At 44.9% G+C, this 26,850-nt stretch overlaps 1 protein-coding gene across 2 annotated transcripts in view; it reads left to right on the top strand.

The window, feature by feature from the left end:
- Window positions 1-26,850, top strand: part of Stk3 (serine/threonine kinase 3) — a 178,417-nt gene that overhangs the window by 149,922 nt on the left and 1,645 nt on the right. The gene's annotated exons all lie outside the window — the stretch shown is intronic.

Raw genomic sequence — 26,850 nt, 5'->3', positions numbered from 1 at the left:
TAACAAGCCCGTAATTTATATTCCTCTTGTAAGCAGTTTCACTTTGAAATTTTTTTCTGCTGAAGGCATGCATTTGAATGCTTCCTTTTGCTTTGTTCAAGCATCTAAGTAGCAGTGGGTTGGTGGCTTCATCTGAAAGGATGAGTAGCATTTGTATAGCATTCATTCGTAGCTTTTCATCGCTTTATTCACGGGGGAGGGAAGAAAGCTTTGTGTGCCATTTTACCATTCGGATAGCATTGGCCTCTTGATCATTAGATGTTTGATCTATCAGCCTATGTCCTCTGCTGTATTAGCTGCATTTCCTAGTTGAGTTCCCTAAAATTGTTCCTGTAGTTGCTAAGGAATTAGAAGTGAAAAAAATTATACTTACTATTATTAATGATAATTTTAACGCTAATGAAAACACTGATTGGTTTTCATTTCTTTTTTTTTTTTTTTTTTTTGGTTTTTTCAAGACAGGGTTTCTCTGTGGCTTTGGAGGCTGTCCTGGAACTCACTTTGTAGACCAGGCTGGCCTCGAACTCACAGAGATCCGCCTGCCTCTGCCTCCCAAGTGCTGGGATTAAAGGCGTGCGCCACCAATGCCCGGCGGTTTTCATTTCTTAATGGTCATGCTAAATGGTCCAACGATGCATTTTAAAACATAGTACAAGTTACAAATTTTTTTATTATTTTATTTTGGTAAAAATGAAGAGAGCATTGGGTACATGATGTTGTTTTTGCATGGGCAGGGAGAATGTAGAAGGATAGCTTGGCACTTATCGATGATGTTCCCACATGCAGACAAATCTATATTTGATATAGATTGCTAATATTCCCTTTTATTCCTAAGAATTATAAAACAAAAATGTAAATAAATAAGACCCCCCCCTCGTTTGACTTACTCTTTGAGTAAGTAGTTTCTAGAACTGCCTGTGTGCCATAGGAGGACAGTGTAGTTAGTGTAGGCCTTGCCAGACACGGTCCAACACCGTCCAAAGCAGTGATAGAGATGAAAAGCAGGTGGACCTTAGCCTCATGGGTGGGCAGGCTCACCTAACAGACTCACTCGGAACACGCCCCGAGTCCCTCCCAGAACAGGACGTCTGTGGTGTGTGAAAGGGCCCAGTGCCCTCACAGGCTCGAGAACTGATTAGCGATGACGTCTCTGTTCTCCGTTCCTACAGTGATCCCAAGGGTGCCAACAGTCTCGGCCTTCAGGAACTGACAGTTGTCTTAAAGATGACCAGATACATCGCGGTTGTGTAATGTGTGAAAGAGGAAAATGCCCCCCAAACTACAGCAGGGTGAGGCCGAGTATCAGTATTTCTGTTACTTAATATCATTTATCAAAATGAGAAAATGGAGTGTAAACCTTACAGAGGAAGAGAAATACCAGTATTATTTGAAATTGAAAATATCTTATTGTCTAGTTACAAAAACTGAAGTTTAACAATAAGATAGTCAGTTATACAAATAATAAAACATTTGCCCACGTAGCGGCACAGACCCCACCATGGCACAGCTGAGTGTAAAGATCATGGCCACACTGAACTCTAGCTAACTGTAGCAGAGGACCAGCTGGAGAGCTAAGCTTCGCGGCGTGAGCAGTAAACACGGGAGTATCCCGGATACTTTAAAAGTTATACATCCATCATTATAAAGTCAAGTTTGCTTTTGTTTCTTTTTTCCTCCTGACAGTGTGTCTCTGATGTTAATTTGAGGACAATAAGCCAAACAGTATTGAAAGCAAAGAAGTAATATGAGTTATTTGAACAGGCAGGCATTAGGAAACATGTTTTAAGTTACAGTCATCCAAACTAGGTCACGAGGCAGAACAGGTGGGAGTGAACTTTTAGCTGTCAGAAAAAAGACTTCAGTGGCATCTGTCATTGGGTGTGTTTGCCCTGGTGTGGGTACGGGGAGCTGCATATGTGGGGAAAAGGTTTCCATGTAGACGGAAGCTTAATGAGACTTAAAGGTGATAGGAAGTGTGTGCGCACATGTATGTAATCTTGTCACCGTGTGGTATTCAGAGCCGTAGTTGCCTTTTGAAAGCATCTGATCAGGCTGTCCATACCCTTAATATATCTATAACATGGTGTCTACCCCCTTAGTATTACAAGAGTTATACCAACTAGTGATAAAGTTGTTTCTAATATTGGGTAGAGGGTAGGCAAAAGGACACTTGTGTGCATGTAAACTTCCCGAATAATCTGGCTGTATTATCATAGGTTTCAGAATGTTTTCATGTCTTTTTACTCCTAAGGATGTAATCTAAAAAAAAAATAGATATTTACAAGAATCATTTAAGGACATTTTTAACAGCATTGGGTAGCAGAAATTAAAAAGATAAACTCTGCTCTAGAGACCAATTCCTTCCAGCTTGCCGGTTCCCTTACCCAGAATGCCACTCTGATTTCCATGGTCAAGGGTGGCGGCAGGTTGAAGGGAGGGGTCGATGGGGCGTGCCCCAAGATCTTTTGAAAGGACGACTCAGAAGCTGCCAAGTATTGCTGGCCAGATGCCGCTCTCTTAGATGCATCTTGCTGTAAGAACAACTGCATCGGATTGTCCTCACTTTCAACAACTACACACCCAGCTGCGGTGTCTCCGTGGGAGAAGGCACAGGCGCGGCAGGGAGGAGCAGGGAGCTAGTCACGGGGCGGTGGGGGGCTAGCCACGTGTCCGTGGCATTTTGCGTTCACCTCCCGTTTCTCGGTTCTCTTTGTCTCTACCAGCCGCCCTCTAGGTAAACCATCCACTGCCCTGCCCTTCTCCAGAGCCACGCATCTACCGTTAGTGCCAGCCTCTGCACTCCCTGTCAGTGCCATTCTTTGACACATGATGTGTGTTTCCTACCCAAATATGGAGAACATTGCAGTGCCTAGCAGATGAGGTTATTGTGACAAAGCATTACCAGCTGGCTCATAGCATTTGGAAGTAGGGGGAAAATTAGCCCTCAGTCTCCCGGGCTTCCTTCCCACCCTTACCCCAGCAACTAAGAAAGAACCATTTTGTGCTACACTGTTTGGGGTGGTGTGGGAGTACGCAGGGGACTTCTGTCACTTAATACCTTTAAGACACTCTACAGGTTATAAAACTGTGTCTGAAGCACACCTTCCAGGGTATCTCCTTCCACTTAAAGAAAAGCAGATTTGTGCCCCATATGTAGAAAATTATTTTCAGTATTGTATCTCAATAAAATGATTGTAGCTTTGTCAGCATAGGTCATTTGGTAAAACTGCTTCCCTGTCATGGGCAGATTGTCTAATAAACCCATTATTTAGCATCCCTGTTTCACAGCTATCACTTGATGGCTTACCCGTGCCAGAGAGATGAGTGGGGGGAGAGGCAGACGGCCGCTGCTGGTTTTTCAGATTGGCAACCTTTGTTGGTTAGGTCCGGTGGCAGCTTTTATGGCACAGAGAGACATTGGTGACCTGGTGGTTGCACCGAAAGGTTTTGTAGGACTCCGGCACAGCGCTCAGCTGTGACAGAATCCAGAGCAGCCCCGTTCCCTGACTGGACACACACTGTGGGAGCTGAGCTACTTCGTTTGGGGAAGATGGAGTGGGATGGAATACCTCCTGACTTAAGGACTGTACGTTAGACAGCAGCCTGAGGCTTTGAAGCTGGAGTAGTCGCGCGTCCTGGCTTGCCGTCTAAAGGTACTGTTCAGAGTTATTCCACCGGAATCAGCTGTTTAGTCTCTGAATGTTGGCTTCTAGTGAGCTAGTTAAGTAAAGGAACAGGACGGTCACCTCACAGACTTACTGCAGTCAGGTAAATGGCTTGAGCATTCCCCCCTCGTGTGTGTGTGTGTGTGTGTGTGTGTGTGTGTGTGTGTGTGTGTGTGTGTGTGTGCGTGTGTCTGTGTGTGTCTGTGTGTCTGTGTATCTGTGCGTCTGTCGTCTCTGCATCTGTGTCTCTCTCTCTCTCTCTCCCTCCCTCTCTCTCCCTCCCTCCCTCCCTCCCTCCCCCCCTCTCTCTCTCTGTGTCTGTCTCCCTCTAATTCTTCAGTCAAGTTTGTCAAGTGAATAGTACAGCCTGGTGCCTCTGTTCTGCTGTTAGTACCATACCCCATGATCTTCCAGCTCTAAGCAATTCCTTCCTGTGCTATGGAGCAAACATTTAATAAATACATGTCGGTAAGTTAAATTTATGTGAAGCATGGAAGGATTGAGAAATGAACATTTTGCAATAATTTTTTACTCAGTTTCCTAGGTAGTGCTCTCGCATCAGCATCGTGATAACGCAGCTGCTCCTGGGACTTGTTAGACTCTCGTATTTGAGTTTTGCTGTCTTGACATTGTATAAATACTACCTAGCTGGGATGTATTTTTCCATGTAATTCACTCTTGTTTGTCAGCTCTTTCTTCCTTTCCCCTTCCCCGTTAGCCACCTTTTCCTCTGGTCTTCCCCACCCCTTCAGCTCCAGCAGCTCTGTCCTAAAGTTTGGGCACTCAACTTTATCTGGTAAATCAGGGTGGAAGGAAAACAGCTCCCCGTTGTGAGCAGGCCGGCTCTGCGCCGCTTCTGTGAAGGCTTCATCGGCCTATGCCGCTTTCAGTCTCAGGGCCTTCATAGGCGTGCTCTCCTCGTGGCGTCTGTGTGTGACCTCCTGTGAGTCTGAGTCTACTGTGTCACTGTCACGAGTCGTTTGTTTATGTTTATTTGTTTATATTTGCGTCTGTGCGTGACCTCCTGTGAGTCTGAGTCTACTGTGTCACTGTCACGAGTCGTTTGTTTATGTTTGTTTCTTTAGCCAGGTAGGGACCATATTTTATCCTTTTATCATTTTATGGTGTTGAATAAATAAGTGGGTAGACATGATTTACTTAGACCACTTCTCGTGTTTTGCTCATAGTTTTTCCACACACGAAGGTGTGCTACTCCTGTTTGTAGACAAGGACCTTACAGTTTAAAGGAGTGAAATTGCCCAAAGCCAGAAAACAGTCGGAGGGCTAGAACTCAAATTCAGGGCTTCCTGGATCCAGGCTATTCTTCTTGTGTCATTTTGCCTCCAAAATATCTCTTCCCCAGTTCTTCCCATCTCAGTGGCTGCTGTCCTTACATCTCAGCCTTACTTTGGCATTGCCTGCTGCTCTGGTACCCTGAGCTCTAGTCTCTCCCTGGAACTACACCATCCTCTCCATGGCACTCAGCTTCCAGGCCTTTGCAACTCCTTATTCATAGAGTGCTTAATACTTTTATGGTGCTGCCTGATACCCAGCTGCTTAAAAATATCTCTTGCATTCAACATTTTCAATTCCCCCATGATATACTGTCTACTGAAATAAAATAACATTTCAGGGCAAAAGAAAGGCTTGCATTTTTGTAAAAATACTCATATATCTGAAAGTGGCGCACTAGATCCCAGTAGTGTTCTGGGTGGTTTGGTCCGTTGTGTGTATTGCTTTTACAGTTCTTAAATGTATTATTAGTGGTATTCACGTGTATATTTTCATGCATCCACACGTAGAGGTCAGAGGACAACTCTCCGTCCACCGTCACTTGGATTTCAGGAATCTCACTAAAGCCATCAGGCAGCAGGCGCTGTTGCAAACTGAGCTGCCTTTTCGGTCATTTTTGAGTTAATGATAAAATAGCATTTTTTTTCTCAAAGTACTAATAATGATACTTTGGTATTAAATCGGTACTATTGTTAGTGGCAGAGCTTGGCATTTTCTCCATTCACAGGAAAGAAATCATTCTCTTTGTGCAAATGACTTCTTATTCTTCTGAAGCTTGGAATAAACTGAATTGTTTTGCCTCTTCAGGCCATGGTAGCACACATGTTAGAAAGTAAAATCTTGCTTTGTCTGTTAACATCAAAAGCCAGTAAACTGTAGGAGGCAGGTCTTCAGAAGTGGTAAAAAGAAACTGATGGATTTTCGTTAACTGGAGCTAACCCTTTTGAGGCTTTCAGACTCCCCGTTCTCAAACACATCCCCAAGTTCTCCTCCTTAACTTAAACTCCTGCCACCTACTAGCTGGTTTTAATCGCGGCCGCTTCTTCTAAGCCACAGTGCGATGAAGCACCATTTAAGATAACTGGCCACACCCTCGTCCAGTTGGCAGACTGCCCTCAATTCTTTGTCCTTCTATGCACTAAACAAATGGTCCCCTGAAACAAGATCTGTTGACCCTTCAGAGTCTCTTTTACTTTAAGGTCTTCCCTAATTTTTTTTTCACATGGTCCAGCTGCCAGGCAGATTGTACATCAATTTCCTGCAGCACTTGGCAGGCCTGAGTATTTACTGCCTTGAAAACAATTTGAATTTATTGATTTTGAAATTTGTGATTACTTTCTAAAGTTTTTCTCCCCGTCTAAATTTACCCAGGAAAAAAAAAGCCACAACAGAGCACATTGGCCTATTTTTTGTGTGTGTGTGTGTGTGTGCCAAGACTTTCAGGGAAATATTTTATATGATTAATATAGTGTGGCTAATCTGGTGTAACAAATCAATTTTATCCATTTTTACTCATGAGAGCATGACCATCCTGTGTGAACTATTTAAATAGTCTGTGACTTTACCGATCCAAAATTAAATGTCTTATTTGTGTATGTTGTGTTAATGATATAAATTGAAGCTGGGCCACGTGTCTTTATGAGTGGAATTGCATTCACAGGTCTACATCTTTTCTTAGCAGAGCAACACCCTAAACTTGCCTCTGGCAGGCTGAAAGTAGTGGGCTCTGGCCCGGGCTCCATGAAATAGTTTTATGGCACCAGGCCATTCTGATATATCTGGGTTCCGGTGAGAGCTTCCTTCTTAATTCCTTTAAACCAGTTTGACCTAGAAGACCTGCTCCCATCAAGAAAGAAGAACATTTTTTTAAAACTTCATGATAATTTCATCCTATCAAATTGAGCTCTCTCTCTCTCTTTTTAAAGATAGTTGGCCTTTTGTTACAAGGTTGGCATGTTTATCTGAAGGATTAAATGTAAATACTTTGGGAAATAAAAGCCAAGCTATTTGTAATGCCTACACAATGTTTTATTACCCTTAGTGTGTAGCACCTCACAAATAACATAACTTCTGCCCAGGGAATGATTGACTCACCATGGAGGTCTGGCTCCCTGTCTCATTAAATCTTCTAGAATTGCTGGGAGGTAGCTAGCAATTACTCTTCTTTCTGTTTGACATATGTGTAGAGTTAGGCACCAAGCAGTTAAGAGGTCATGTGCAGCGTCTCTAGGGGAATGCTATTTGGATATCGGTTATTGGATCTAATAGTTGTTGAATAAATATTGAGACTTAACTCCTGAGGGCCATCTTGGAGAGGACAATGTGACCTGAGTGCTGGAAAATGAGTCTTCACACACTGTAGACATTGCTAATCTCTGCCGTCATTTACTATTTTGCACTCTGTGTGTGTATATGTGTGTCTTAACGAAAACATTTTACTATTTTGTGTGTCTGTGGATTTTCATTTAAAAGCATTTAGGAAAAAAGTTATATAAAATCACTTGATAGCATTGGAACGTGAACTGAATTGCTCTTAGAATTCAAACCTTTGGGTTTATTTTTATGAAGCAAGAGAACATATTTTTTTAATGTGTAATTTATCCGGAAGAATGCTGCGTAGCTACAAGAGTTAAGTGCTGAAACTGTGTGCGGGTTTTCTTCCTCTATGACCCTTTGGACAGGCGAGTGCTGCAGATGACGTAACATCAGCACATGGTTTCGCTTGGTCAGTATCCTCTCTGGTGACATGAAATTTCCTTTAGGATAGAGAGTTGCTAAATGAAAAGTACAGGAGAAACCAAAGTATCCAAACTCTATTATGCTACTGAAAAATTGCCACAAATATTCATCCCAGCAATTTGTTCAGCAGTCCTCCTAACTTCCAGGAGGACTTAGCAAGTTCTGAACCGCCCAGGATGCTGGTTTTCACTTCATTTCTTCATCCATTCATTCAACAAATCCTCCTGGACGGACAGCTGTGTATCAGATATAGTAGTTAGCAAACTATGGAAACCTGTTCCCATTCTGGTGTTGAGACCTGTCAAAATCATGTGACATTCTTTTCAAAATACATAGTTAATACCTTGAAAACCCTCCCAAACAAGACTATATCAAAATTTGGGAGACATGGAAGAAGGGTACTCTTATATTTTTGGTTGTGAGCCTAGCCTTTAACGGCTGAGCCATCTCTCCAGCCCGGAAGAAGGGTACTCTGAATAAAGCCCTCCAGCTAGTTTTTCTTTAACTTCTTTTCATTATGAAAAACTTTTGTAATTTAAAAACTTGAAAAATAGCTGGGCAGTGGTGGTGTACACTTTTACATCCCAGAACTCTGGAGGCAGAGTTCTGAGTCTGAGGTCAGCCTTGTCTACAGAATAAGTTCCAGGACAGCCAGGGTTACACAGAGAAACCCTGTCTCGGGTAAAGGAGGTTTATATAAAAAACAATATAATGAAGATTGAAAATGTACCACCTAGACTCAACAAATATTAATATTTTTCATATCTGTTGTATGTCTGTGTGTGTGTTCTTTCCCCCGGGCAGTTTCTGATAGAAAGAACATGTCCTGAGTTTATCCCTGAAGGGGTAGAAGACGTAGTGAGACAGTTCAGGGTCAGATTCTTGTGTAGTGGTTGTGGTCTCTGCTGTCGTCTCTGTTACTTGATGGTACAGTTTGAATTCGACGCCATGGTTCTTTTTTAAAGGGATTTTTGTCTGTGATGAGTAGTAGTATAAAAATGATAGTGTTGCAAATGGGCAGAAGACATGTGCGCTCCCTGGCAGTGACTCCAGCCCGCTTACTGTTGCAGGCTGACTTTGTGTGTCCGCTTGCTTTCATTTTCTCTGCCTTTGTGTCTAAAGCAAAGCATGGGCTCTGCTCTGCTCCTCCCCAAGTGTATAAAACTTGGGTCCTACTCAATGTCCTAGACTTACTGTTTTCTAGAGAAAAATCTGCTGATCTGTGTCATTATCCCCCATCTGTAGTATCTTTTTTTTTCCTCCTCACGTATTTCAATTTCCTTACCTTTTGGTTTTTAATCAAACTTAGCCATCTATTTTTGCAATTGATACTGCTTTTATAGATGTGTACCTTCTGCAGATCCAGAATTTTCTTTCTGCTCTCATTTGTTCAGATATTTTTTTCTTATCACATTTTGCCCTCTGGGACTCCGACAAAGATTCTGTGTTGTACAAGTCTCAGAAACTCTTCCTTTTCCTTCTCATCTTCAGATTGCATAATTCTGTTTATCTTTTTCTAATAGATTATTTTTATGAAGTCTATTCTGCTATTAAGGATATTTAGTAATTTTTTTAATTATGATGTTTAATTTTTCAGTTCGAAAAATACCTATTTCCATGCTGAGGTTTCCCATATTTTTATTTATTATGAGCATATTTTCCCATGCCTGGCTGGATGTCAGTAGAGCTGATTTCTAATCTTGTATCTGGGTCATATCAAGGATAGACACTGGGTTGTCTTCTTCAAGAGAGGATCACATGTCCAGCTTCAGTCTGCTTCCCGAGAGGTTTGCTGTAGCCCTGAGGAGCAGCTGTGCTCTTCAGTGAGAAGCGTTTCTACCCTTGTCTCAGTTCAGAGTGCTCCCGGGGTGTAAAGGTAGAACCTTGGGTGTGTGTCCCGGAAGACGACTTCTCTTCAGCAAGAGACAGTTTCTCTCTCATCTCTGCCCACGCTCACTATGAAACTCCATTTATTGACTGATGTTTAAATGAACACTGGTAACCAAGAACCCCAACTGCTTCCACGCATGACCAAATTCATGTTTTTGGCTCACTTTAATTTCTTTTTCTACTCTTTGTACCCAAGACCCTAAAGAACACCATCTGTTCCTGGACTTGGAGTAATTTTGTCCTCCCAAGACCATTTGGTAAAATGTCTCAACACAGTTCTGGTTGTCTCAACTTGGGGGCTGCTACTGACATCTCGTGAGTCGAAGCCAGGGTACTGATCACATCTGCAAAGCGCATAGCGTTGTCACCCACAGAAAACGATTACTCAGTCCCAAATGTCACACGGCCAAGATCACAAAACACAGACTTCTGGGACCTTCTCTTTGAGTTCGGCTGCCCATCCACCCCAGCCCCATCCCCTGCTTTCCTTAGAGTCTCTCTGGTATGATTGTGTTAAGCTAGCCATTGCAGCTGTGTATCGTGGCTCCCCAAGCCTCTCCAGGGTCAGTTTCTGAGCGACAGAGGCAGCAGAGATGAGAGTGGCTGAGGGAACTGTCGATGGCGAGGAGCCCGGGATAAGGTGGATGGGAAAGAGGTCTCTGAAAACTTGTCCCCGGTGCCGCCTTGGGAAGAGCGCTTGGTTTCTGGAGAGTGGGGTTAAGATGCGTATCTGTTAAAGATGCGTATCTGTTTGTGTTGCACAAGGGACAAAACTTTGCCCCATTGGGACTTTTCAGCTAAGAATAGCATTGCCATAGATAAATGCAGGGGCGAGCGTGCGGTTGATTTAACGTAGGTGCCGCATGACCGTGAGCCTTCATGAAGAGTGGAGAAGCAGATGGAATTGGAGAAACACAAGGCAAACGCATTTGAGCCGCGCTGTTGGCGTTGAGAAGAGAGGAGAGGGCCATGGGCAGAAAACGGTCACCGTAGTCGGTTTACGTCGACTTTTCTTCTGTCCCAGAAATTACATCTCCTTCTGGCATGGGGAAGGGCGTTATTTTTCGCTCAGGAAGTTGATGTTCCCTTCTAAGAAGAAAGGCCAGAGCGATCTTGTACTTCCTTTTATCAAGTGTTCTTAGTTCAGAGCACTGTGCCAGAGAGGTAAATGTGGGCATGGCGTGCTCTGAGGTTTCTGGTGTGGAAGTATTAAACCATGCATAGTTGTAGAGAAAATCATAGAGGGTGATTTAATTTGTAAATGAGAATATAAAAACATATTGAGTTGACTATAAAAAATAATTTTGCCTATGATTATTTTTAAGATAAAATCAATTATAAATAATTATCACTTGTCTGATATCTATTATTCATGTCATTAAAAATGCCACAGTTTTGTGGTACATTTGTTTTATTGCAACATTAAAATCTGCTCATGTGTTTGCCTCTTGTTTGCTGGTAACATGACTGTCAGTTCTCAACTTGGGGTGGGGGGTCAGGCAACATCGCTCCCACCTGGAATCCATTTTCCTTTTTCTATTTGAATGAGAGTCCTGGTTACAAGAGGGCCACACAGCCAGAACCCTAGCCCTTAGCCCTCAGAACTGCTGATAAGTATGAAGTATAGCTCTGTTGCAGTGACCTCATGCCAGCGCCCTTGCAATTCTGATTGCACTAATTACCTTGCACCTTTCATCACCCCTACTGCTTCATTTACTCTCAGATCCACGTCGGCCTAACATTAGGGTCTGCCGGCCAATAACGCTTCCTGTGCTAGGCTGAGGCTCTCCCAGGTTTCCATTCCTGCCAGGAAATCACCACACGATTCTCGCCTTCCCTCCCTCCACACCCTGTTTTGAACACATTATCTGGATAAAACAGAGTATTATTGTGTTGAATATGTGTAGAACATTAAGCTTTTTCCCCTAATGGCTTGAATCAAAACTTTAATTTATACTTCAGTATCAATGTATGTTGTATTAGAAGTCAAGTCCTGGTGTTTTTTTCTCCCAGTATATCTACTTTTGTCCTGAAGTGTATTTAAAGCTACATAACCCTTATAGTACTAAATGATTCATGTTGAAGTGAACTAGAACAGCTCTGTTTACTGTATTGAATCACGATAAAGTCACCTGATGAAATCAGGGTTAAGTAGGAGCCATTTATGTGGTCCCACTTGGGAGTCAGCAGAGAGGGGCCTAGCATTATTTTCTCAAATCTGTGGGGGCGGGGTCATGCAGAGCTGTCACCAGATCTGCCGCTCGGGACATTCTTGCCCTTCAGACCACATGGAACAGTGTTTACTTCTGTTTAAACTTAGTGCTAAGTTTATCGTTTTTCTATTTTCACTTCTAAAAATCCCAGATTTGGGGCTGAAGAGCCAGCTCAATGATTAAAAGCACTGGGTGTTCTTCTGGAGGACCAGGGTTCAATTCCAAGCACCCACATGACTGCCCACAACTGTCCATAACTCCAGACCCAGGGGATCTGACGCCCTCTTGTGGCCTCCACAGACACTGCACATATGCACATCCATACAGACATCCATGTAGACAAACACGCATACACGTAAGAATAAAAAGAGTTTCAAACTTGAGATTCACAGTGCTTCAGCTCCGACTTATTTTTGTGTTACTGTGAGGAGTCTCTTCTTTAACAAGCGGTACCCAATCTTATTGTGGACTCATATTTCTAGTAAGACATAGTGGTATACACCTGGAAACCCAGAATGTGGGAGACCCAAGGCCAGCCTAGGATGTATAGTGTCGTGGTTTGAATGTAAATAGCCCCATAAGCTCATGTGTTTGAGCGCTTAGTCACCAGGGAGCGGCACTGTTTGAAAGGGTTAGAAGGTGTGTCCTTGTTGGAGGAAGTGTGTCACTGCAGGGCGGGCTTTCGGTTTCAAAAGCCCAGGCCAGGCCCAGTGTCTCTCTTTCTGCTGCCTGCTTGTCTGGCTGTGAAACTCTCAGCTCCCATGTCTGCCAGCATGCTGTCATGCTGTCCACTAAACTTCTGAAACTATAAGCAAGCACCAATTAAATACTTTTCTTTTGTAAGAGTTGCCATGGTCATGCTGTCTTTCACAGCAATAGAAAACTAAGACATGTAGGAAAGCATTGCCCCCCCCAAAGAAAATATTCTTTTTATCACAATAAGGCAGGGCATGGTGGTACATGACTGTAATCCCAGCACATAGTGAGTAGGGGCAGGGACATCAAGAGTTCTGGTCTTACTTGGCTACAGTAGCCATCCTGGCCTGTGTGACACTGTCCTTAAAGAACAGAATTCTGTAACAAGATCCACAGTAGCCTTCACGGCAGTCTGGTGAGGATCTGCTGTGTTTGCCCCTGCGTTTTTGGCATTGAGTTTAAGACCTGGGCTGGGGCGAGGGTGAGAATAAGACAGGCATCTCTGCTGAACTCTTGCTCCTGCCCATTTTCTTCTGGACACTGTTCTGTCTTCTATTCTTGATGCTTCTGACCATGATGGTACATAATTTAGGCACAAACCCGAGAGCCTGCGCAGGTTCTGGTTTCTACCCAGCACTAAGACATCAACCACGGGAGCAGTGGTTCCCAGTGAAGCTTTGGAATTGTGCTGACGCTGAGTGAGGCATTTCTGCAAGTACACTCGGATGTTGAGAAAACTCCAAAGTACAATCTTTAATGATTAATATGGGTTGCTTTTTGATATCTTTAAATGCATGGCAATGGTGATCAATGCTAACAAATTGATCAAAAGAATCATGTTTGCAAGGTAACATAACTAATAAATTAAGGGATTATTGATGTCACAGTTGGATGGTGTTGTATCAATTAGCATTTACTATTACTAGGACAGAAACTTCTGCTTTTCCCTTTATAGTCAGCTCTCTAAAAAATAAACAAATAAAATGGAGGCTGGAGGGATGGCTCAGCAGTTAATAGAACGACTGCCTTTGCAGAAGGCCCTAATTTGGTTCTGAGCTCTCATATGGTGCAGCTCACAGCCACCTGTGTGTGACCCCAGCTCTGGGGGGTTAATGCCCTCTTCTGGCCTCCGGGGACCCCTGCACACAAAAGCCCAAACACATGCACATACACTTAAAAATATATCTAAGTATTAGCAAAATAATAAAATATGGCCTGCTGAACAATTCAGGCTTTTCAGTGTCTGGGAGAAACAATACATTTGTCTCAGAAATAACAGAAGCCAGGCCTGGAGGTGCACACCTTGATTCTAACAGTAGAACTGCAAAGGGAACGTTGTTATCAACAACTTGGAGCCAAGGCAGGAAATACGTTTGCTTCGAGGAAAGGCGTGCAGTCACTGGTTCTAACCTCTTAAGTCTTGGAACGTTTACCTGCCAGCTCAAGGCAGCAGGAACGCAGTGAGTAGGAAGAACTGAAGGAGAAATGGGCAGTGAAAGCACAGGCAGTTGGTGTGAGCGGTGTGAGCAGGTAGGCATTCGTGCGAGGCCGGGTCAGGGTTCTACGGGCAGTGCGGAGCTAGCTAAAGGACATGGTGTGGGGCTCGGCGTGATCTTTTAAATAATAATTCCAGCTGGCTACTGCTTAGAGAATGAGCTGCAGGGAAGCAGAGGAGGGAGGAAGCTGGCTAGCAAGCTACGGAAATGGGCAGCTCGAGCTGAGAGTGCCTGGAGCAGGGAGGCGGCTAATGAGTAAAGGGAGGCGCACATTGAGGATCCGTCAGTAGGTAACGTGGGTAAGCACTGCAGCTTTAAACGTGGTGGGTTCCTGGCTAAAAGATGAGTGGTCAAGAGTCTAAGGAGGGGGAGGCCTGGGCCCTTTGAGCAGTCTCACTGCTCTTCCATGGGGCTTTCAGGTCAAGTGAGACAGAAACACAGAAGGATCTCAGCGTGGAGGGACAGGAACCAGCAGGGAAGCTTAGAGGTAGAGAGGTTTCCCCCACACTGGGAACTTTGACATCCTAAAAGAAAAGCCAGCATTATGGTGACTGGAATGGTAGGTGGGAATCAAGGCAGAGTTATTTGATTGATTGATTGATTGATTGATTGATTGATTGATTGAGATACAGGGTCTCAGTAAGTAGCACAGGCTGACTTTTTTTTTAATTGGTTTCTCTGTGGCTTTGGAGGCTGTCCTGGAACTAGCTCTTGTAGACCAGGCTGGCCTCAAACTCACAGAGATCTGCCTGCCTCTGCCTCCCAAGTGCTGGGATTAAAGGTGTGCGCCACCAACGCCTGGCTCAGGCTGACTTTTAATGTGCATGTATGCCTCAGTCTCTTGAGTGCCAGAATTATAAGTGTATACTAGCCTAGCCACATCCAACCCTATAATTAGTTTTCCTCTTAGATTTTTTATATTATTATTTTTAGTGTACAAGTGTTTTTGCTTGTATACACCAGTACACCGCTATGTTCAGGGCCCATGGAAGCCTGAAGAGGGTATGGGCTCCCCTGGGACATGATTTATAACATTTGTGAGCCACCACGCGATGCTGCGAATGGAACCCGAGTTCTCCGGAATTTCAGCCAGCGCTCTCAACCTCCGAGACTCATCTCCAGCCCGTTTCCTTGATTTAAAGTGGGTGTTAAAGGGCACCTCTTGTTGATGTAAGAGAGAAAACAGAGCTGGATGGTGCACAGGAAAAGACCGTAGTTCAGTTTCTGCTCTAGAGAATTCTGCTGTTAAGGCGATGGTCAGGTAACCGGGGAGGCTGGCGGCCTCGGCTGAAGGCAGCGCAGCACGTGGGTGGGGCTCACATGTAAGTGACATCACTTCATACTTCGAAGGAATTGGAGCTCTGTGCTGTGATGGGAGTCACGCCATGTCTCCCCTTGTGCTAGGCAGTGGGTTATTTTCATCGTCCTTTTGGAATGCTCTCAGCCGTGCAAAAGGCTATGTCACCCCGTGGTCTCCTAGGAATTATAAAAGAATAATAAAGTTTTGAAAGCACTTTACAAAATTAAGGAATTATAAAAATGCTAAGTGCTTTGTGTGGTCATTGATTTAATCTTATAATGTTTAGACCATTTTGCCAACTCAATGTGGATTTTATAATACATACTTGTTCTTACTCTGTTTTCTGTGAGTTTTCGCTTTCTGATTTTATTGCCTCCTTATGTGTGTTCTTGCTAGTTCAGCAATAGTGATTAATTTAAAATTATTTATTGTAGTTAAAGCAAAACTGAATTTCCTAGCATAAGTAAAATTCTTTGGGTTCATATTTTTTTTAAGTCATTCTTCATAGAACAGTCCCGGCTAGGCGTGGTGTCTCCTGCCTTAATTACAGCAGTCAGAGGTTGAGACAGGAGGATTGCTTCAAGTTTGGGGCCAGGCTGGGCTGTATAGTGAGACCCTGTCCCCACCTCAGAAAGACTGTAGGCCCAAGCTGGTTGCACATTTGAGCATATTGAGTTATGGCTCTGGAAGCTACGTGATCATTCTAGCCTTCATTAGTATCGCCTGCCAGTTGTCATCTGATAGGATGTATGTGAACATGCTAGTCAAGTTGTGAAGTAGCATGGACACAGCACAGCTCACAAGCAAGAGACCTAAGGAGCTTATGGCCAGAGAGGCCCCCTGCTCCCGGGGTTTATGTGAACAGACACTGGGATATGAATGAGGCCCGGGAGGGGTCGTTTTGTGTCGTTTTTAGGAGTCACTGACATTCTGAATAAGCTGAACCTAACTTATGGTCTTTATGAAACCCTCTATTCTTGGAAAAATTTATTGTGGTCAGTAAACAATGTGTCCAAGATTTTAAGCTTACCTTGTGTTCAGATGCTGGCTCTTAATAACTAAAGTTCTTGAGACGTTTACGTTTCTAAAGATTGTTTTACGTGCACACTTGTTTGACCCGCAAGTCTGTCTGTGCTTCACATGTGAGCAGTGCATATGGAAGAGGGTGTGGGGTCCCCGGCACTGCAGCTCTTCACTGCTGAGCCACCTCCAGCCCCTGAGAGTAAGCGGAGACGCTGGTGCTCTTTCACCTTCTCGAAAAGTGTGGCCGGTGAGCGCAGCGGCTGATACAGGGAGCTGCTGTGTTACATGCACGTAGCCATAGCAGTGTGGAGTCACATGAGGGAGTGCTTTCTGTAGCCTTAGCCTGGACAGGGCTAAGTGGCTGAATGCTGACCCCTTGGTTTCCTAGTGGGGTGTTTAACACCTTCTGAGGGACGCTTTCTCTTCCAAGTTGACTCAAGCATAGTTTACTTCCAAAACACATAATGCTAAATAAAAACAGTAGAGTGATATTTTAAAGAGAAAGGAAGGGAGGGAAGAAAAGGAGAGAGAGATTGAGAGAGGGGGGAGGGAGGGAGAGAGGGAGGGAGGGAGGGAAAGAAGAAAAAGTAGAAAAATGTGCAGCACCAAGACTGGCCACCAGAGGGTGCTGAGTAGCCAAAGACCTAATGCTCTCATGGAGGAGGAATGAAACCTTGTCCTTGTGAGAGGGGCCTTCAGAAATGACACTGTGCGTGTCCCTGGAGCTCAGTGGCTCCATGGTCTTCAGCTCCACAAACTATTGATCTGAAGGTGCCCATCATCCTGACCTCTCAAAGGCCACTGATCAGCTGGAAGATCCCGTCCCTGACAAGCACCCGTACCTCCTGAGCTAAGCTGAGCTAACCTGTCTACCTGAGTAGTCAGGACCGCCTGCTTAGAGGTCCCTGTGCAATGAGCTAATGTTACCCCTTTTGACTGGTTCCTAATGGCTACTTTCTTACAACTTTCACAAAATAGTTCCCAGCTGTCCACCATTTCCCGTTCCCTGAGGTAGGTAAGAAGCCCACTACGTGCTTAGGAGTCGCGCTCAGAGCGGAGATTTTTCCAGGGCAAGGGGAACCCACTGCCCCTGCCGTAACCCTCTTCAGTAGCGCTTGTTGTAATTCAGAAGGACACTCAGAGCACTGGGAACGCTTGTGGGTAACTGAGGAATCGGAAGGCCGTCCAGAACCCATAGCATCTCCATGTTTAAGAGTCCTTCCTTTTTCCGAGCTGCACAGCCCAGTGCAGCTGCTGGGCACCGTGGTGAATGTGGCCTGTGGGGTGAGGGCAGCCGCCAACAGGCCTTGCAGTGAGCACTGGGAGGTGAGACAGCTTGCTCCCTGCCGCTGTGGCTGGTGGTGGCGCTTCCGTAGACCCTGCACCCTGCCTAGAAGGGCAGTAACTGAAACAGCTGGTCATATGGGTGTCCCTGACAGAAACAGTAGAACGCTGACATCAGCAAGGGCAGTGTGTGTGAACCAGCCGAGGAAGTGAGTCCGTCTAACGACAAGTCCTCTGCAGACTTAACGTATCTCTTTCAGTTTTGTGCCTCTTCTGAACTAGAACTAGAAAGGCACGGAGCACGCTCTTCATGGCATCTTTGCCGAAGGCTACGTCTGTTAATCTACCAGGTGCCAGGCACTTACCGCTAGGCCTAGGGATTGGGAATAGCATGATATTGTCCGAGAATACCAAATAGTTTCAGAGTAATTACCCATCGCATAAGCTGTTCTTTAGGCAACAGCATATATCAGCCACTTGCAACAATATATGGAAAGTTCCTCAAGAGTACATTGAATTTAACAGTTGCATAGCTATTTTATTATTTTTTCCACCGGAGGTAAACCAACAGCATGGCTTTCATTTGCTTAGTAATTAAAGATGCATTTTCCCTTTAATCCTTACTAGAGTGGGCTTTTTAAAGAGTGAGCTGAAATTTCATCCTGTAAAATGTGGAGATTTACTAGTAAAACTACTTCATATGAATGTATGTTATTCAAGCCAGACCTCAGATTCTGATCCCCCACTCACAGCCCCTGGCGTCCCTGTATGTAGATGCAGAGTGAGACTAGCTACTCTGGGTGAAGCCCCCAGCTAGGCTCTGTCTGTCACCTTGGGAGTGAAGCCCCTCAGAAAGCAGGTGTCTGGCTCAAGGGCAGATCTGGCCCGAGCCTGGCTTCCTCGGAAAGAGTGGCAGCTTGGTGCTGCAGGAGCACTGCCAGCTCCTGGGGACATTTGGGGAGGTGCTCATTTTACAAGGTAATACTAGAGGAGACTTCCACCATGCCGTGTGCTCTGCTGAGAGAACTGACACTTTAAAGTTAGAATGTTTAAGTTTTGTCCTTCTGACCATACTTTTTTTCATTGGAAACCAGTGACGGTTTTGTAGCCTGCTCACTTACCATGGTAGCTAAGGGGGAAAATGCCCCATGAATGCATATTCCAAGCCCTGCGTTTGTGGTGACGGCTGCGGGTTCCTTTCTTGCCCTCTTGGTAATGTGTGCACATGGGTTATCTTACCTGAGATGACTCAGTGCAGACCCTGTTTCCCCGCCCCCAGACCAGATCCCTGAAAAGCCACCGTTGACAGCCAGTGTCACTCCCAGGGCCACACCCATGGTGGTAACAGCTACTTCACACTCCATGGTCTCATTTGCACCGTGCCTGGCCCTGCAGTGATAGCATATGTGAGCATCTGTTTATTTGTGGATGGCCCTGTGTACAAGGTCATACATGTGTAAGGTGCACGTGCTCACGTGTGTATGCTTGTGGCGGCCAGAGGTCCGTGCTAGATGTTTTTCTCGGTCATCTCTTATTTTTTTCTGTACCAGCGTGTCTCCCTGAACCTACCACTCACCAATTCAGCGAGACTGGCTGGCCAGTCAGCTCCACAGAGCAGCCCATCTGTCAGCTCCGGGTCCCCATCCAGTGCTGAGATTGCAGCACCCAGCTTGACACAGATGACGAGGATCTGAACTCGCCTTCATGCTTGCACGGCGTCTTCTCGCTGAGCCGTCTCCCCAGTCAGGACCCTGTGCTTAGACAAAAGTTGATCAAGGAGAAGGGAGGGCGCTGTCGCCTGCAGTGCTGGTCAGTCAGGGGTTACGTCTTCCCAAGACTTGTTATACTAACTAGGCTTCGATTTCGTGTATTGAACGTTTTCATAAGAGTCCTCCTATCCATGCCTGGGTATCTTCCTGCAGTTTTAACTGAATCCATATTGTCTGTTAATAGCTGGAAAACTAAAGTACTGTTTTAGCCATAAACTATGCCTTCCTAAGATGAAGAATGCTAAAATAATTCCTTACTGGGAAATTTTATTTTCTAAACTTGTGTGGCAAATAGCAGTGCTGATCTTTGATTTTTTATGTTTTTAGTCATATAAATAGTGTTTTAAAAGAACTGTACGTTCTCATACTCCAGAACTAGTATATTGGGGTCCTGTTTATTTCTAGGTGTTGCTTCATGGTTAAAACATTATCCAAAAAAAGTTATCCATTACAACCTCGGTTTCCTGATTTGTGTCTTTTTAATTATAAAGTAATTTTCCTGAGTAAAGAGAATTCTTCTACATTTATGCTTCAATAATCGTAATCAGTATTGAGATGTCACTGCAGCAGAAAACTCTGTTAGTGGCCCCACTCGCTGATCTGAGTAAGAGCCATGCCCCCTGTGCTTCCTCCCACGTGTTAAGGGACGATGGTGGTGTCAGCACACTTGGCAGAAGCCATGCGTCTAAAACAATGGTTCTTTCTTATCAACACGAATGTCCTATCAGACGGATGGGATAAAATGAGTGATGTATGTGTGCAGATGAAAGTCAGGAGGTGTGTTCAGAGTGCCCTGACCCCCAGAGGACCTTCTGTAGAATTGTCACTAGTATCCACAGCGGGTCCCCAACTTTTAAACACAGCTGTCTCCTGTTGTAGTCCAATACCTCCTCTCTAGTAGATGCTGTATGTAAGAACATTCCACTCTTGTGCGTTCAGAAGTCCTACTAAAGAAAGACAGTGCCAGCACCAGACACTCACAGCTGCAGGGTAGGTTTCCTAGGGCTAGCCTCTGGCAAATGTTCCTTTGCTAACTGATGTTCGGGAGTAAAGGAGGAAGGAGAAGGGCTGGGTGCTGGAGGAAGGCAAATGCTAAGACGACTTTTCGGGTTTTCACTGATGAAGATGTCCCATCATGCCCATGCTGTACCAGTCCAAACACTGCTCTGTACAGGGTGGCAGGGCCTTTGCCTTTGTGGGGACCAACAATCCTATCTGTTTCATATCCCTCAGGAACTGCCTTTCTCAGCTGAGACTTAACAGTTAAAATGTAAAAGCTATCAGGCATGGTGGCGCACACTTCCAGTCCCAACACTTGGGAAGCAGACTCTGCATCCCCGTGCCTGATGTCAAAACTCTCCAGAGCTCCAGCTCTTTCAGGGTTGTTGGCTGCAGCACTTCTTCCTCTGCCTGCTGGCAGCTCTCCTGAGCAGGTGCCCCATGGCTCTGGCATCTCTAAGCCTTGGGAGTCCAAGGCAATTCCGCCTTCTCCTTCACAATGTCACACTGGCCTCCCTAGGCCTCCATGCAGAGACCCCTGACATATGTCTGGCCTCTGGCTTTCCTTAATTGCAGAGGAAGATTCCATAACCCCTTTCTTCTGTCCTTAACTCTAAAGCCTGAACCACATGACCAAAGCTGCCACACCCTGCTGCTTGCTGGGGCTGGAACACGGCCCCTTGTTCAAATACATACATCTTCACCAACTTTCTGTTTCCAGTGGTCTCCTTCACCGCCTAAGCTGGCGGGTGGGCTCACCTGTGTTTACCCGACTTTGGTCTGTTTCCCTTGAGAGGATACGTGGGGCAGACTGTGTATACAGCGTTTGTAAAACCAAACCAGAGTCTCTGCCGTGAAAGAAGGGTTTCTGCTAAAGTGAGCAGTAAGGTGAGGAAGAGCACTTTGCTGCACGCCACAAACAACCCGGAACCATCTGAGGCCTGTGTGGGCAAACCCTACAGAATGCTACAGGCAATTCTGCTCTGAAACTGCCATAGGAAACTATTGTTGTCAGCTGTTCTGTTGGTCGTTCATATCGGTAGAATTACTAGCAGATGGGAAAAGAGATGAGTCAGGATACAGTATTAGCTATCCATATTTTTTTAATCACAGGCCACTAATAATGTCTGCAGCGTCTGTGAGATTCATTTAAACAGTTGCTAGGAAGAGTGTGTTTCCCAGTAAACACAATGAACCTCATACAGGATTTTCTTGATGGAGTGTTAGACTAAACGTGTTAACATTTATTCACATGCAAGACTGTGTGCTTCATTGTAGTAGTGTCTCATTTATTCTGACATAATGATTGTACCAACAACTTGTAAACCCATTAAGCTTGAAATGTTACCACACTTATACATTTAAAAACTTAGTAATTGAGCCAGCAAGGTGGCTCAGTAGGTAACGTCGGGTGCCACCAGGGCTCACTGCCTGAGTTCAGGCCCCAGGACCAGAATGGTGGACGGGGAGAGCCAACTCCAGCCAGCAAGGTGTCCTCTAACCTCTATACACTTTACACATGCCAGATAAATAAATGAGTGCGTGCTTTTGAAATCCTTATATTCCTATATATGTTGCTTGTTTTTCATTAAGACTTTTAAGAATATCTCCAGTAATTAGAAATATGTTTGACAGCTGGGCATTGGTGCTGTACACCTTTAATCCCAGCACTCGGGAGGCAGAGGCAGGTGGATCTCTGTGAGTTTGAGGCCAACCTGGTCTACAGAGCGAGTTCCAGGACAGCCTCCAAAACAATACAGAGAAACCCTATCTCAAAGAAACAAAAAAAAAAAAGGAAGGAAGGAAAGAAAGAAAGAAAGGAAAAGAAATATGTTTGACAAAACACAATATAAAAACCCAAGGATTTTTCTCTCCAAGAGGGTTAAAACTATTTTAGAAAGTAATTCAGTCTTGCTACTTACATGTGATACTTTAGATTGGACAGTAAAATAGCTGTGTAACTTAAAGTTCCAGTTTATTAACAGCGCTCCCTGGTCAGCAGACAGTAACCATTCAGGTTTTCTCATATTCAGGACTAACCCTAATTGCTAAAAGTTTAAATTGTCAGAATTATCAGTAGGGTAACTTAGGGTGACTTTCCATCTCAACTTTGACATCACTGAGTTGTTTGTACTGCTGATTTATGAGGTGTCAACAACTGAAGCATTAGCTTGCGTAGCATACTTGGGTTTTCTTTTTAAGAGACTGAGAAATGGAATACTTTGGATTTCGATGTGCAGTTCATCTCCTGCCTGAGATGTGAGGACCTAGGGCTATCATCATGGGATGAGTTTGTTGTTGGACCTCCATCAAACCACCAATTTTCAGACAGAGTGTTGCTTCCATTGGAAAGTACTTTTGACAGTTTTATTTAGTTTATGAGCAGATGTCTGTGTGCCCTGCTGTCTGCTGTTGTCAAAAGTCTTGGGCTTTTCCTGAAAGTCTTGTTTAAAGCAGAAGCAAACTCGAAACTATCCTGAAGCCCAGTAAAGAGCAGCTCTGCCTCTCCCAGCAGTTCTGTTTGCCCATTTCAGGTGTTCTGTACAAGGCTGTCCTCTGTAGACATCACCAGACATGCATCTTGGCCTGAAGACCCTGGGGATTTCCCACTAGCAGTGAAGCCATGGCTTTAACTCCCCGGTGGGCCTGTTGGGAAAACTCTTGCTACTTGGAAACAACCAAACATCCAATGAAATTTCATATCAGATACTTAATTTACACTTGTGGGATGAAGGTATTTGACCTTTGATGGAAGCTGCGAGCATGTTTCCGCTCTCCTCTGCCTTCTCTTCGTTTATCTCCTATTGTAAAACCACCCAAGAAAATCTGTTAGGTTTTAATGAAAAGTACAAAATGTAACTTGAAATGTTTAAGATATGGCTGGCCAGAAATGCATACCTTGAGACTGCACTGAGTAATCCCCACTCCAGAATTAAATGGTCAGGACTAGTTTGTGGGCTCTCATTTCTTTCAGGGCCAGGCAAGAGAAAGGTCCTGTACCTGAGGCATGCCGGGGTGGAGGGGACAGTAGAGAGAGGGAGAGGGAGGGAAGACTAAAAAGATAAATGTGGAGTTTTCTCCCACAGAATAACAGTATAGTAGCTGAGTGTCAGCCACCAGTACGACAGAATGGGAGGGCTGCACGTTGCAGTGGCTCCGACAGTGACCTTGAGCACACCAGCTGTTTCCTCTACATCCCTGATGTCACCTCCAGCCCTGATGACATCTGTAAAAGCTTAATGCATATTTATGCTTCTGTTAAACAAATGGCTTTGTCATTCACAGTAACTTTTTTGTTTGTTGGGTTTTTTGTTTGTTTTTGTTTTTCAAGACAGGGTTTCTCTGTATTGTTTTGGAGGCTGTCCTGGAACTCACTCTGTAAACCAGGCTGGCCTCGAACTCACAGAGATCCATCTGCCTCTGCCTCCCGAGTGCTGGCATTAAAGGTGTGTGCCACCAATGCCTGGCCTGTGTTATATACATTTTTATATGTTGAAAATGACAACTTGTCACAGAGGAAAGACTCTCTGAGACCTAGTGTCCTCTCCTTTAGAAGGCACCGCATCTGTAAAACACCCTGTTCCAAGTGAGACAGAATTGTATCGCTGGAACAAGGAATATTTAGGTGCCTTCTTAATTTAGTTTACAATGGAACAGTAGTCCTTAGCAATGCCAGATAATGGCTCTCCAGCACCACAGGCCTGCTCTTCACAAATTTTATACACTGAAAACATAAAAATATGTTAAAAGAGAATTTTTCTTCTTTCCTTAAATTCAATTCATTGTTATAATTTAACATTAACTAACTACTGTCCCTAGTAAAGGAAGGACAAAACGTCCACAGGGAGAGTCTTCATGCAAAGGTTTTAAAGTTGGAGTGGCTGCATGATGGTTTGCCACGCAGATCTTAGGGTGATCAAGCCCCCGATGGGGTGGCTGTTTGCTTTTCATGATGGTTTGCCATGCAGATCTTAGGGTGACCAAGCCTTCCACGTCCCGCGTCTTACTCCTGTGCACCTACTCACATGCAGATAAATAACTTGAACTAATAAAAATATGTCTTCTTTCAAAAGAGAAGACTGAAGTAGAATTGGACTCCACAGATGTTCCTGGGTGCAGCTGTCTTCAGAAATGTGAGTCTGTGTCCATGCTGACTCTTCAGAACAGTATCACATGCTTGTATAGTTCAGAGAGATTTTAGATTCCTTGTGCAAACATCTTATGCCTGCAGTGATTTAACTGCTAATCATAAAACAAATGCGTAATTAATGCCCAATTTTAAAGTTAACATGGAAACTATATACTACGATGAGCCGTATGCAAATGTAACCACTAGCATAGTGTAAGAGCTAGGTCCACCGCGTGGTCAGGAGACTGAGGCAGGAGCATCTTCAGCTTGGAGCTGGCCTGAGGTGTATAAGGCCAGCCTGGGACCATACAGAAAGACTCTTCCTTTTAAAAAAATAAAAAGTAACAAAGCCAGGAAGGTCATTTGTGCTGCCCAGGGCTTCACACTGGCCAGTGCTGCACACAGCAGGGCGACGTGTTCGGCTTGAGCTGAGCGTCCTCCCACAACACCGTTCCTCCCAGTGTATATTTGGAACTTTCTCTTGTGACTCACTCTCGGTATCCTCGGAACCTTTTTTTGGCTGAGAGTGGATTTGACTTAGGGAAGCAGGAGTCTCGCAGGGCCAGGTACGATGGGTAAAGCAGAGAATCGTGAGAAATGCTATCTCAGCCTACTATTTTGGGTAAGTCAGTAATAAGGGTGTTCTCTAGCTTTGACTCTTGAAACAACTAGAGAGTTACTGTCTTTAGGAAAAAAAAAGAGCTTTTATCATCTTCAAGCTAAGCCTTCATGCTCTCATTTAATGTTTCTGCTCCAGAACATTGGCTTCGAGTTCAAACCTGCTCTGCTTGGTTCTCGGGTACCCACACCTGCCTTTCCACACTCTCTGAGCCCACCACAGCCCTGTTCTCCTGCACCCGCCACAGCCCTGTTCTGCAGAGCATAAGATGTTTGCACAAGGAATCTAAAATCTCTCTGAACTATTATACAAGCACGTGATACTGTTCTGAAGAGCCAGCATGGACACGGACTCACATTTCTGAGTTCAGTGAGACAGGGCCTCCTCTCCCCGGGGTTCACTACTGAGATGCTTTCCCTATCAAGGACCCGTGTGGCCCCTACTCCTGTGGGAGTCTATTCCCTGCCTGCCTTGGAGTTCCTGGTGGGACTCCTTCCTTTCTGGGTCAGATCTGTTCTGAAAGCAGTAGATGCTTTCCACGGGGAACACATGGGAATCCCCTGGGGACTGCTCAGTCTCCTCACTGTAATCTTTGTCACTCAGTGATGCTGTGCTGCCTGGATCCATCAGCCCGTCCCTGCTCATCTCCCTCCTCATCTCTGGGCTTCCTACGGACAGTGAAACAGCTCTTTCCTTTCTTCCCCACCAAGGTGTGGGACTCATGGTCTTTCTTCTTTGTTAGTGTAATAAGGAGAACATACTTCTAGAGGTTTTATATTATTTGGGAGTTGGGAAGCACATGCATGCCGCAGAACTTATGTGGGGATCAGAGGACTCCAAAAGATTTGGTTTTCTCCTTTCACCATGTGGGTTCCAGAATCGAACTCACACCATCAGGCTTGGCAGCAAGTGCCTTTGCCCGCTTAGAGGTTCAGGTTAGAGTCTGTTTTCAGTGTTGACTGGGTAAAATCTGACCATGCGGCTGTGGGGCGTAGAGCATCCTGTTGACTGGAGTTTCTGTCCTGCCGGGGTCTGCGGCCGTTTAGTCACACACACACACACACACACACACACACACAGAGGCTTGTGTTAATTATAAACTGTTTGGCCAGTGACTCAGGCTTCTTCTTAGCTTGCTCCCTCTTAATTATTAAACCGTTTCTATTAATCTGTGTATCTCCACGTGGTCTTGGCTTACCAGTGACGGCACAGGCCTCTTTCTTCCTCGGTATCTACTTGGCATCTCCCTCACGACTCACTCTCTGCCTTCCTCTTCCCAGCCTTCTCCTAGTCTGGTAGTCCCACCTATACTTCCTGTCTGGCTACATCCTGCCTGTCCATTGGCCAAAACAGCTTTATCCATCAACCAGTAAGAGAAACATATTCACAGCACACAGAAGGACATCCCCATCAGCATCCTGTAGCCCTGATGACATTCCTGACTGTGCGTCTCGGGATGACACAGCTCCCTGGTTTGACAGTGAGACAGATACGGTTAAGCCCGGGGCTCTGTGGGTCCTCCAGTACAGTAGAGCAGGTGCTCTTTCCGAGTGTGCCGTTGTCCCCTGAAGCAAACATAACCAGACTGTAATGTCTGTCGCCCATAAAATGTCACTGCTGTTCTGAGTGCTTAACGGTGCAGCTTGAATCAGCTTTGGGTTTGTTTGTTTGTGTGTATATCATAACTCTCAGGGTACAGATATTCTGGATAATGTCATTTTCTGTTTATGAGCTG

The sequence above is a fragment of the Mesocricetus auratus genome, unplaced genomic scaffold (assembly GCF_017639785.1).
Source record: "Mesocricetus auratus isolate SY011 unplaced genomic scaffold, BCM_Maur_2.0 Super-Scaffold_100023, whole genome shotgun sequence".
Classification (NCBI taxonomy): Eukaryota; Metazoa; Chordata; class Mammalia; order Rodentia; family Cricetidae; genus Mesocricetus; species Mesocricetus auratus.
This window is presented reverse-complemented; position numbering and strand designations above follow the sequence as displayed.